The sequence below is a fragment of the Mya arenaria genome, chromosome 12 (assembly GCF_026914265.1).
Source record: "Mya arenaria isolate MELC-2E11 chromosome 12, ASM2691426v1".
In the NCBI taxonomy this organism is placed as follows: domain Eukaryota; kingdom Metazoa; phylum Mollusca; class Bivalvia; order Myida; family Myidae; genus Mya; species Mya arenaria.
Genome location: NC_069133.1, coordinates 69537674 through 69548446, shown reverse-complemented (window position 1 = coordinate 69548446; position 10773 = coordinate 69537674).

The window sequence follows — 10773 nt, the reverse complement described above, 5'->3', positions numbered from 1 at the left end:
CGTATAAGAACGGTTTAATCTAATGAATCGAAGTCTACGTGCATTTTTGTCCACATTCTTTCCACAATGATGTCTAAAGTACATTGAATGAACAATATCGCTGCTTCGATGGAGAATAAATGGTCTGATCAACGTCACTGATAATTTAGTATCAGAGGATGAGCCGCAGAGTGCACAAACACACGTCCGAACTGGATAACAACTTATGAACAAGCGAGAAAGACATCAACATAAAGAAGGGCGGACAATTGAACATTCGGCAATAAGAAATTGTCTTAATAATTATTAAATTTCCTCAAAATTTGTTAAATTCCTTTACGTGCTTTTCATTTTTCTGAGGTTTTCTATGTTAAGACCTAGACTCGATACAAAATTTAATCATTTTCGAATAGTTCATAAACAAGCCAGTTGTTTGGGTGCGTTTATTAAAATAGGTTCTATACACAATTGGTTCAAACACTGTTTCAATGTCATTTATTTCAATCTATAAAATCATTAAATCACTCATTAATCAAATGATTTTTCTTTTAAACTTCATTTAACAATAGCAATTGAAATGAGTTTCAGATATTCTGATTAATATCTTCATTGAACAGCTTAACAATTATTTATCTTATACAGTCTGTTATGTAAGCCAACAGTTCTGAGAACCGTGTTTCATGAGATATTTCTTGTACATTTTATCTTTGCCATGTCCAAAGACTATTGGTTGGCGTTTTGACTGAGTACGGTTCTAGCCCTGTATCCATATGCTATCGGTTACTTCATGAACTGTACTGCAGTTATTCTGGTTGTATTGTAGTGTATTAATTGTATTGTAGTGTTTTAGTTATATCGTAATCGTAGTGTGTTAGTTTAATTGCAGTGTTATAGTTGTATTGCAGTGTTTAAGTTAATTATGTGGTGTAGTGTGTTAGTTGTATTGTAGTATGTTAGTTGTATTGCAATGATCTTGTTTTCCTGCAGTGTGTTAGCTATATTGCAGTGTTATAGTTGTATTACAGTGTTATAGTTGTATTGTAGTGTGTTAGTTGTGCTGTAGTGTGTTAGTTGTATTGAAGTGTGTAAGCTGTATCGCAGTATGTAAGTTGTATTGTAGTGTGTTAGTTGTGCTGTAGTGTGTTAGTTATATTGAAGTGTGTTAGTTGTATTGTAGTGTGTTAGTTGTATCGCAGTGTGTTAGTTGTATTGTAGTGTGTTAGTTGTATTGTAGTGTGTTAGTTGTATTGTAGTGTGTTAGTTGTATTGTAGTGTGTAAGTTGTATTGTAGAGTGTTAGTTGTATTGCAGTGTTTTAGTTGTATTGTAGTGTGTTAGTTGTATTGCAGTGTGTTAATTGTATTGTAGTGTGTTAGTTCTAGTGCAGTGTGTTAGTTGCAATGTGGTGAAGTGTGATAGTTGTGTTGTAGAGTGTAAGTTGTATTGTAGTGTGTAAGTTGTTTTGTAGTGGGTTGGTTGTCTTGTATTGTGTTAGTTGTATTGTAGTGTGTTAGTTGTTATTACAGTGTGTTAGTTGCATTGTAGTGTGTTAGTTGTATTGTAGTGTGTAAGTTGTATTACAGTGTGTTAGTTGTATTGTAGTGTGTTAGTTGTATTGTAGTGTGTAAGTTGTATCGCAGTGTGTTAATTGTATTGTAGTGTGTTAGTTGTAGTGCAGTGTGTTAGTTGCAATTTGGTGAAGTGTGTTAGTTGTGTTGTAGTGTTTAAGTTGTATTATAGTGTGTTAGTTGTGTTGTAGTGTGTAAGTTGTATTGTAGTGTGTTAGTTGTTTTGTCATGTGTTAGTTGTTTTGTAGTGTGTAAGTTGTATTGAAGTGTGTAAGTTGTGTTGAAGTGTGTTAGTTGTATTGTAGTGTGTTAATTGTATTGTAGTGTGTTAGTTGTATTACAGTGTGTTAGTTGCTATGTGGTGAAGTGTGTTAGTTGTGTTGTAGTGCGTTAGTTACATTGCAGTGTAAAAGTTGAATTGAAGTGTGAGAGTTGTATTGTAATGTGTTAGTTTTGTTGTAGTGTGTTAGTTGTGTTGTAGTGTGTAAGTTGTATTGAAGTGTGTTAGTTGTGTTGAAGTGTGTAAGTTTTATTGCAGTGTTTTAGTTGTGTTGTAGTGCGTTAGTTACATTACATGGTTATAGTTGAATTGAAGTGTGTAAGTTGTATTGCAGTGTGTTAGTTGTGTTGTAGTGCTTTAGTTACATTGCAGTGTAATAGTTGAATTGAAGTGTGTAAGTTGTATTGCAGTGTGTTAGTTGTGCTGTAGTGCTTTAGTTACATGGCAGTGTAAAAGTTGAATTGACGTGTGTTAGTTGTGTTGTAGTGCGTTAGTTACATTACATGGTAATAGTTGAATTGAAGTGTGTAAGTTGTATTGCAGTGTGTTAGTTGTGTTGTAGTGCTTTAGTTACATTGCAGCGTAATAGTTGAATTGAAGTGTGTAAGTTGTATTGCAGTGTGTTAGTTGTGCTGTAGTGCTTTAGTTACATGGCAGTGTAAAAGTTGAATTGAAGTGTGTAAGTTGTATTGCAGTGTTATAGTGGTGTTCTATCTTTGAGCTTTGTGTAAATATTTGTAAATGTTTACTTATAAATAATGCATTTCAGGTACAATAAGTCTCCCATGACGTGCTACAGCGTTCAATAACGTTCACGTTGAAGCCGTGTCATGATGATTGCTGTCATCTTCCATTACCTTGAGATAAACACAACGAGAGACATAAAAAGAGATACACACAACGAGATACACAAAACGAAATACACACAACGAGAGACACAAAACGAAATACACACAACGAGATACACAAAACGAGAGTCACACAACGAGATACACAAAACGAGATACAAACAATGAGAGACACACAATGAGATACACACAACGAGATACAGACAACGAGATACACACAACGAGATACACAAAACGAGAGACACACAACGAGAGACACATAACGAGATACACACAACGAGAGACACACAACGAGAGTCACACAACGAGAGTCACACAGCGAGAGACAGACACCGAGAGTCACAGAACGAGAGACACACAACGAGAGACAGACACCGAGAGTCACACAACGAGAGTCACACAGCGAGAGACAAATAACGAGATACAGACAATGAGTGACACAAAACAAGAGGCACACAACGAGATACACACAACGAGAGACATACAACAACATACACACAACGACAGACACACAACGAGATACACACAACGAGAGACAGACACACAACGAGAGACGCAACAAGATACACACAGCGAGAGACACACAGCGAGAGACACAACAAGATACACACAGCGAGAGACACACAGCGAGATACACACAACGAGATACATACAACGAGAGACACACAACGAGAGACACACAATAAGATACACACACCGAGATACACACAACGAGATACATACAACGAGAGTCACACAACGAGAGTCAGACACACAACGAGAGTCATACAACGAGAGACACACAACGAGAGACACACGCCGAGAGACACACACACAACGAGATACACACAACGAGAGACACAACAAGATACACACAGCGAGAGACACACAACGAGATACACACAACGAGATACATACAACGAGAGTCACACAGCGAGAGACACACAACGAGATACACACAACGAGAGACAGACACACAACGAGATACACACAACGAAATATATACAACGAGAGTCACACAACGAGAGACATACACACAACGAGATACACACAGCGACAGACACACAACGAGATACACATGATGAGATACATACAATGAGAGTCACACAACGAGAGACACATAACGAGAAACACCAAACGAGAGACAGATACACAACGAGAGACACACAACGAGAGACACACAACGAGAGTCACACAACGAGATACATTCAACGAGAGTCACACAACAAGATACACACAGCGAGAAACACAACGAGATACACACAGCGAGTGACACACAACGAGATACACACAAAGAGAGACATACAACGAGAGTCACACAACGACAGCCACACAACGATATACACACAACGAGAGACAGACACACAACGAGAGACACAACAAGATACACCCAGCGAGAGACACACAACCAGAGTCACAAAACAAGATACACACAACGAGAGACACAACGAGATACACACAGCGAGTGACACACAACGAGATACACACAACGAGATACATACAACGAGAGTCACACAACGACAGCCACACAACGAGATACACACAACGAGAGACAGACACACAACGAGAGACACAACAAGATACACACAACGAGAGACAGACACACAACGAGAGACACAACAAGATACACACAGCGAGTGACACACAACGAGATACACACAACGAGATACATACAACGAGAGACAGACACACAACGAGAGACACAACAAGATACACACAGCGAGAGACACACAACGAGAGACACAACAAGATACACACAGCGAGAGACACACAACGAGATACACACAACGAGATACATACAACGCGAGTCACACAACGAGAGACACACAGCGAGAGACACACAACGTGAGACAGACACACAACGAGATACACACAACGAGAGTCACAAAACACGATACACACAACGGGAAACATAAACGAGAGTCACACAACGAGAGACAGACACACACCGAGATACATACAACGAGAGTCACACAACGAGATACAAATAGCCAGAGACACAACGAGATACACACAGCGAGTGACACACAACGAGATACACACAACGAGATACATACAACGAGAGTCACACAACGAGAGTCAGACACACAACGAGAGTCATACAACGAGAGACACACAACGAGAGACACACGCCGAGAGACACACACACAACGAGATACACACAACGAGAGACACAACAAGATACACACAGCGAGAGACACACAACGAGATACACACAACGAGATACATACAACGAGAGTCACACAGCGAGAGACACACAACGAGATACACACAACGAGAGACAGACACACAACGAGATACACACAACGAAATATATACAACGAGAGTCACACAACGAGGGACATACACACAACGAGATACACACAGCGACAGACAAACAACGAGATACACATGATGAGATACATACAATGAGAGTCACACAACGAGAGACACATAACGAGAAACACCAAACGAGAGACAGATACACAACGAGAGACACACAACGAGAGACACACAACGAGAGTCACACAACGAGATACATTCAACGAGAGTCACACAACAAGATACACACAGCGAGAAACACAACGAGATACACACAGCGAGTGACACACAACGAGATACACACAAAGAGAGACATACAACGAGAGTCACACAACGACAGCCACACAACGATATACACACAACGAGAGACAGACACACAACGAGAGACACAACAAGATACACCCAGCGAGAGACACACAACCAGAGTCACAAAACAAGATACACACAACGAGAGACACAACGAGATACACACAGCGAGTGACACACAACGAGATACACACAACGAGATACATACAACGAGAGTCACACAACGACAGCCACACAACGAGATACACACAACGAGAGACAGACACACAACGAGAGACACAACAAGATACACACAACGAGAGACAGACACACAACGAGAGACACAACAAGATACACACAGCGAGTGACACACAACGAGATACACACAACGAGATACATACAACGAGAGACAGACACACAACGAGAGACACAACAAGATACACACAGCGAGAGACACACAACGAGAGACACAACAAGATACACACAGCGAGAGACACACAACGAGATACACACAACGAGATACATACAACGCGAGTCACACAACGAGAGACACACAACGAGATACACACAACGAGAGACAGAGACACAACGAGAGACACACAGCGAGAGACACACAACGAGAGACACACAACGAGAGTCACACAACGAGAATCACACAGCGAGAGACACACAACGAGAGACACACAACGAGATACACACAACAAGATTCACACAACGAGAGTCACACAGCGAGTGACACACAAGGAGAGTCACACAACGAGAGACACAGAACGAAAAACACACAGTGAGTAACACCAAACTAGAAGCACACAATGAGATACACACATCGAGATACACACAACGAGATACACACAACGATAAACACACAACGAGAGACACATAACGAGTAACACAACGAGAGTCACACAGCGAGAGACAGACACCGAGTTTCACAGAACGAGAGACACACAACGAGAGACAGACACCGAGAGTCACACAACGAGAGTCACACAGCGAGAGACACAACAAGATACACACAACGAGAGACACACAACGAGAGACACAACAAGATACACACAGCGAGAGGCACACAACGAGATACACACAACGAGATACATACAACGAGAGACACCCAACGAGAGACAGACACACAACGAGAGACACACAACGAGAGACACACAGCGAGAGACAGACACACAGCGAGATACACACAGCGAGAGACACACAACGAGAGACACACAGCGAGAGACACACAACGTGAGACAGACACACAACGAGATACACACAACGAGAGTCACACAACACGATACACACAACGGGAAACATAAACGAGAGTCACACAACGAGAGACAGACACACACCGAGATACATACAACGAGAGTCACACAACGAGATACAAATAGCCAGAGACACAACGAGATACACACAGCGAGTGACACACAACGAGATACACACAACGAGATACATACAACGAGAGTCACACAACGACAGCCACACAACGAGAGACACACAACGAGAGACAGACACACAACGAGAGACACACAACGAGAGACACACAGCGAGAGACAGACACACAGCGAGATACCCACAGCGAGAGACACACAACGAGAGACACACAACGAGAGACACACAACGTGAGACAGACACACAACGAGAGACAGACACACAACGAGATACATACAACGAGAGTCACACAACGAGATACAAATAGCCAGAGACACAACGAGATACACACAGCGAGTGACACACAACGAGATACACACAACGAGATACATACAACGAGAGTCACACAACGACAGCCACACAACGAGATACACACAACGAGAGACAGACACACAACGAGAGACACAACAAGATACACACAGCGAGAGACACACAACGAGAGTCACAAAACAAGATACACACAACGAAAGACACAACGAGATACACACAGCGAGTGACACACAACGAGATACACACAACGAGATACATACAACGAGAGTCACACAACGACAGCCACACAACGAAATACACACAACGAGAGACAGACACACAACGAGAGACACAACAAGATACACACAGCGAGTGACACACAACGAGATACACACAACCAGATACATACAACGAGTGTCACACAACGACAGCCACACAACGAGATACACACAACGAGGAACAGACACACAACGAGAGACACAACAAGATACACACAGCGAGAGACACACAACGAGAGACACAACAAGATACACACAGCGAGAGACACACAATGAGATACACACAACGAGACACATAACGAGTAACACAACGAGAGTCACACAGCGAGAGACAGACACCGAGAGTCACAGAACGAGAGACACACAACGAGAGACACACAGCGAGAGACACAACAAGATACACACAACGAGAGACACACAACGAGAGACACAACAAGATACACACAGCGAGAGGCACACAACGAGATACATACAACGAGAGACACACAACGAGAGACAGACACACAACGAGAGACACACAACGAGAGACACACAGCGAGAGACAGACACACAGCGAGATACCCACAGCGAGAGACACACAACGAGAGACACACATCGAGAGACACACAACGTGAGACAGACACACAACGTGAGACAGACACACAACGAGAGTCACACAACAAGATACACACAACGGGAAACATAAACGAGAGTCACACAACGAGAGACAGACACACAACGAGATACATACACTGAGAGTTACACAACGAGATACAAATAGCAAGACAAACACAACGAGATACACACAGCGAGTGACACACAACGAGATACACACAACGAGATACATACAACGAGAGTCACACAACGACAGCCACCCAACGAGATACACACACCGAGAGACAGACACACAACGAGAGACACAACAAGATACACACAGCGAGAGACACACAACGAGAGTCACAAAACAAGATACATACAACGAGAGACACAACGAGATACACACAGCGAGTGACACACAACGAGATACACACAACGAGATACATACAACGAGAGTCACACAACGACAGCCACACAACGAAATACACACAACGAGAGACAGACACACTGAGAGACACAACAAGATACACACAGCGAGTGACACACAACGAGATACACACAACGAGATACATACAACGAGAGTCACACAACGACAGCCACACAACGAGATACACACAACGAGAGACAGACACACAACGAGAGACACAACAAGATACACACAGCGAGAGACACAAAACGAAATACAAACATCGAGATACACATAACGAGATAAACGCAACGAGATACACACAACGAGATACATACAACGCGAGTCACCCAACGAGAGACACACAACGAGATACACACATCGAGAGATAGACACACAACGAGAGACACACAGCGAGAGACACACAACGAGAGACACACAACGAGAGTCACACAACGAGAATCACACAGCGAGAGACACACAACGAGAGACACACAACGAGATACACACAACAAGATACACACAACGAGAGTCACACAGCGAGTGCCACACAACGAAAGTCACACAACGAGAGACACAGAACGAAAAACACACAGTGAGTGACACCAAACTAGAGGCACACAATGAGATACACACAACGAGAGACACACAACGAGATACACACAACGAGAAACACACAACGAGAGACACATAGCGAGTAACACAACGAGAGTCACACAGCGAGAGACAGACACCGAGTTTCACAGAACGAGAGACACACAACGAGAGACAGACACCGAGAGTCACACAACGAGAGTCACACAGCGAGAGACACAACAAGATACACACAACGAGAGACACACAACGAGAGACACAACAAGATACACACAGCGAGAGGCACACAACGAGATACACACAACGAGATACATACAACGAGAGACACACAACGAGAGACAGACACACAACGAGAGACACACAACGAGAGACACACAGCGAGAGACAGACACACAGCGAGATAATCACAGCGAGAGACACACAACGAGAGACACACAGCGAGAGACACACAACGTGAGACAGACACACAACGTGAGACATACAACGAGAGTCACACAACAAGATACACACAACGGGAAACATAAACGAGAGTCACACAACGAGAGACAGACACACAACGAGATACATACAACGAGAGTCACACAACGAGATACAAATAGCCAGAGACACAACGAGATACACACAGCGAGTGACACACAACGAGATACACACAACGAGATACATACAACGAGAGTCACACAACGACAGCCACACATCGAGATACACACAACGAGAGACAGACACACAACGAGAGACACAACAAGATACACACAGCGAGAGACACACAACGAGAGTCACAAAACAAGATACACACAACGAGAGACACAACGAGATACACACAGCGAGTGACACACAACGAGATACACACAACGAGATACATACAACGAGAGTCACACAACGAAAGCCACACAACAAAATACACACAACGAGAGACAGACACACAACGAGAGACACAACAAGATACACACGGCGAGTGACACACAACGAGATACACACAACGAGATACATACAACGAGAGTCACACAACGACAGCCACACAACGAGATACACACAACGAGAGACAGACACACAACGAGAGACACAACAAGATACACACAGCGAGAGACACAAAACGAAATACACACAACGAGATACACATAACGAGATAAACACAACGAGATACACACAACAAGATACATACAACGCGAGTCACACAACGAGAGACACACAACGAGATACACACAACGAGAGACAGACACACAACGAGAGACACACAGCGAGAGACACACAACGAGAGACACACAACGAGAGTCACACAACGAGAATCACACAGCGAGAGACACACAACGAGAGACACACAACGAGATACACACAACAAGATACACACAACGAGAGTCACACAGCGAGTGACACACAACGAGAGTCACACAACGAGAGACACAGAACGAAAAACACACAGTGAGTGACACCAAACTAGAGGCACACAATGAGATACACACAACGAGAGACACACAACGAGAGACACACAACGAGATACACACAACGAGAGACACATAACGAGTAACACAACGAGAGTCACACAGCGAGAGACAGACACCGAGAGTCACAGAACGAGAGACACACAACGAGAGACAGACACCGAGAGTCACACAACGAGAGTCACACAGCGAGAGACACAACAAGATACACACAACGAGAGACACACAACGAGAGACACAACAAGATACACACAGCGAGAGGCACACAACGAGATACACACAACGAGATACATACAACGAGAGACACACAACGAGAGACAGACACACAACGAGAGACACACAACGAGAAACACACAGCGAGAGACAGACACACAGCGAGATAATCACAGCGAGAGACACACAACGAGAGACACACAGCGAGAGACACACAACGTGAGACAGACACACAACGAGATACACACAACGAGAGTCACACAACAAGATACACACAACGGGAAACATAAACGAGAGTCACACAACGAGAGACAGACACACAACGAGATACACACAACGAGATACAAATAGCCAGAGACA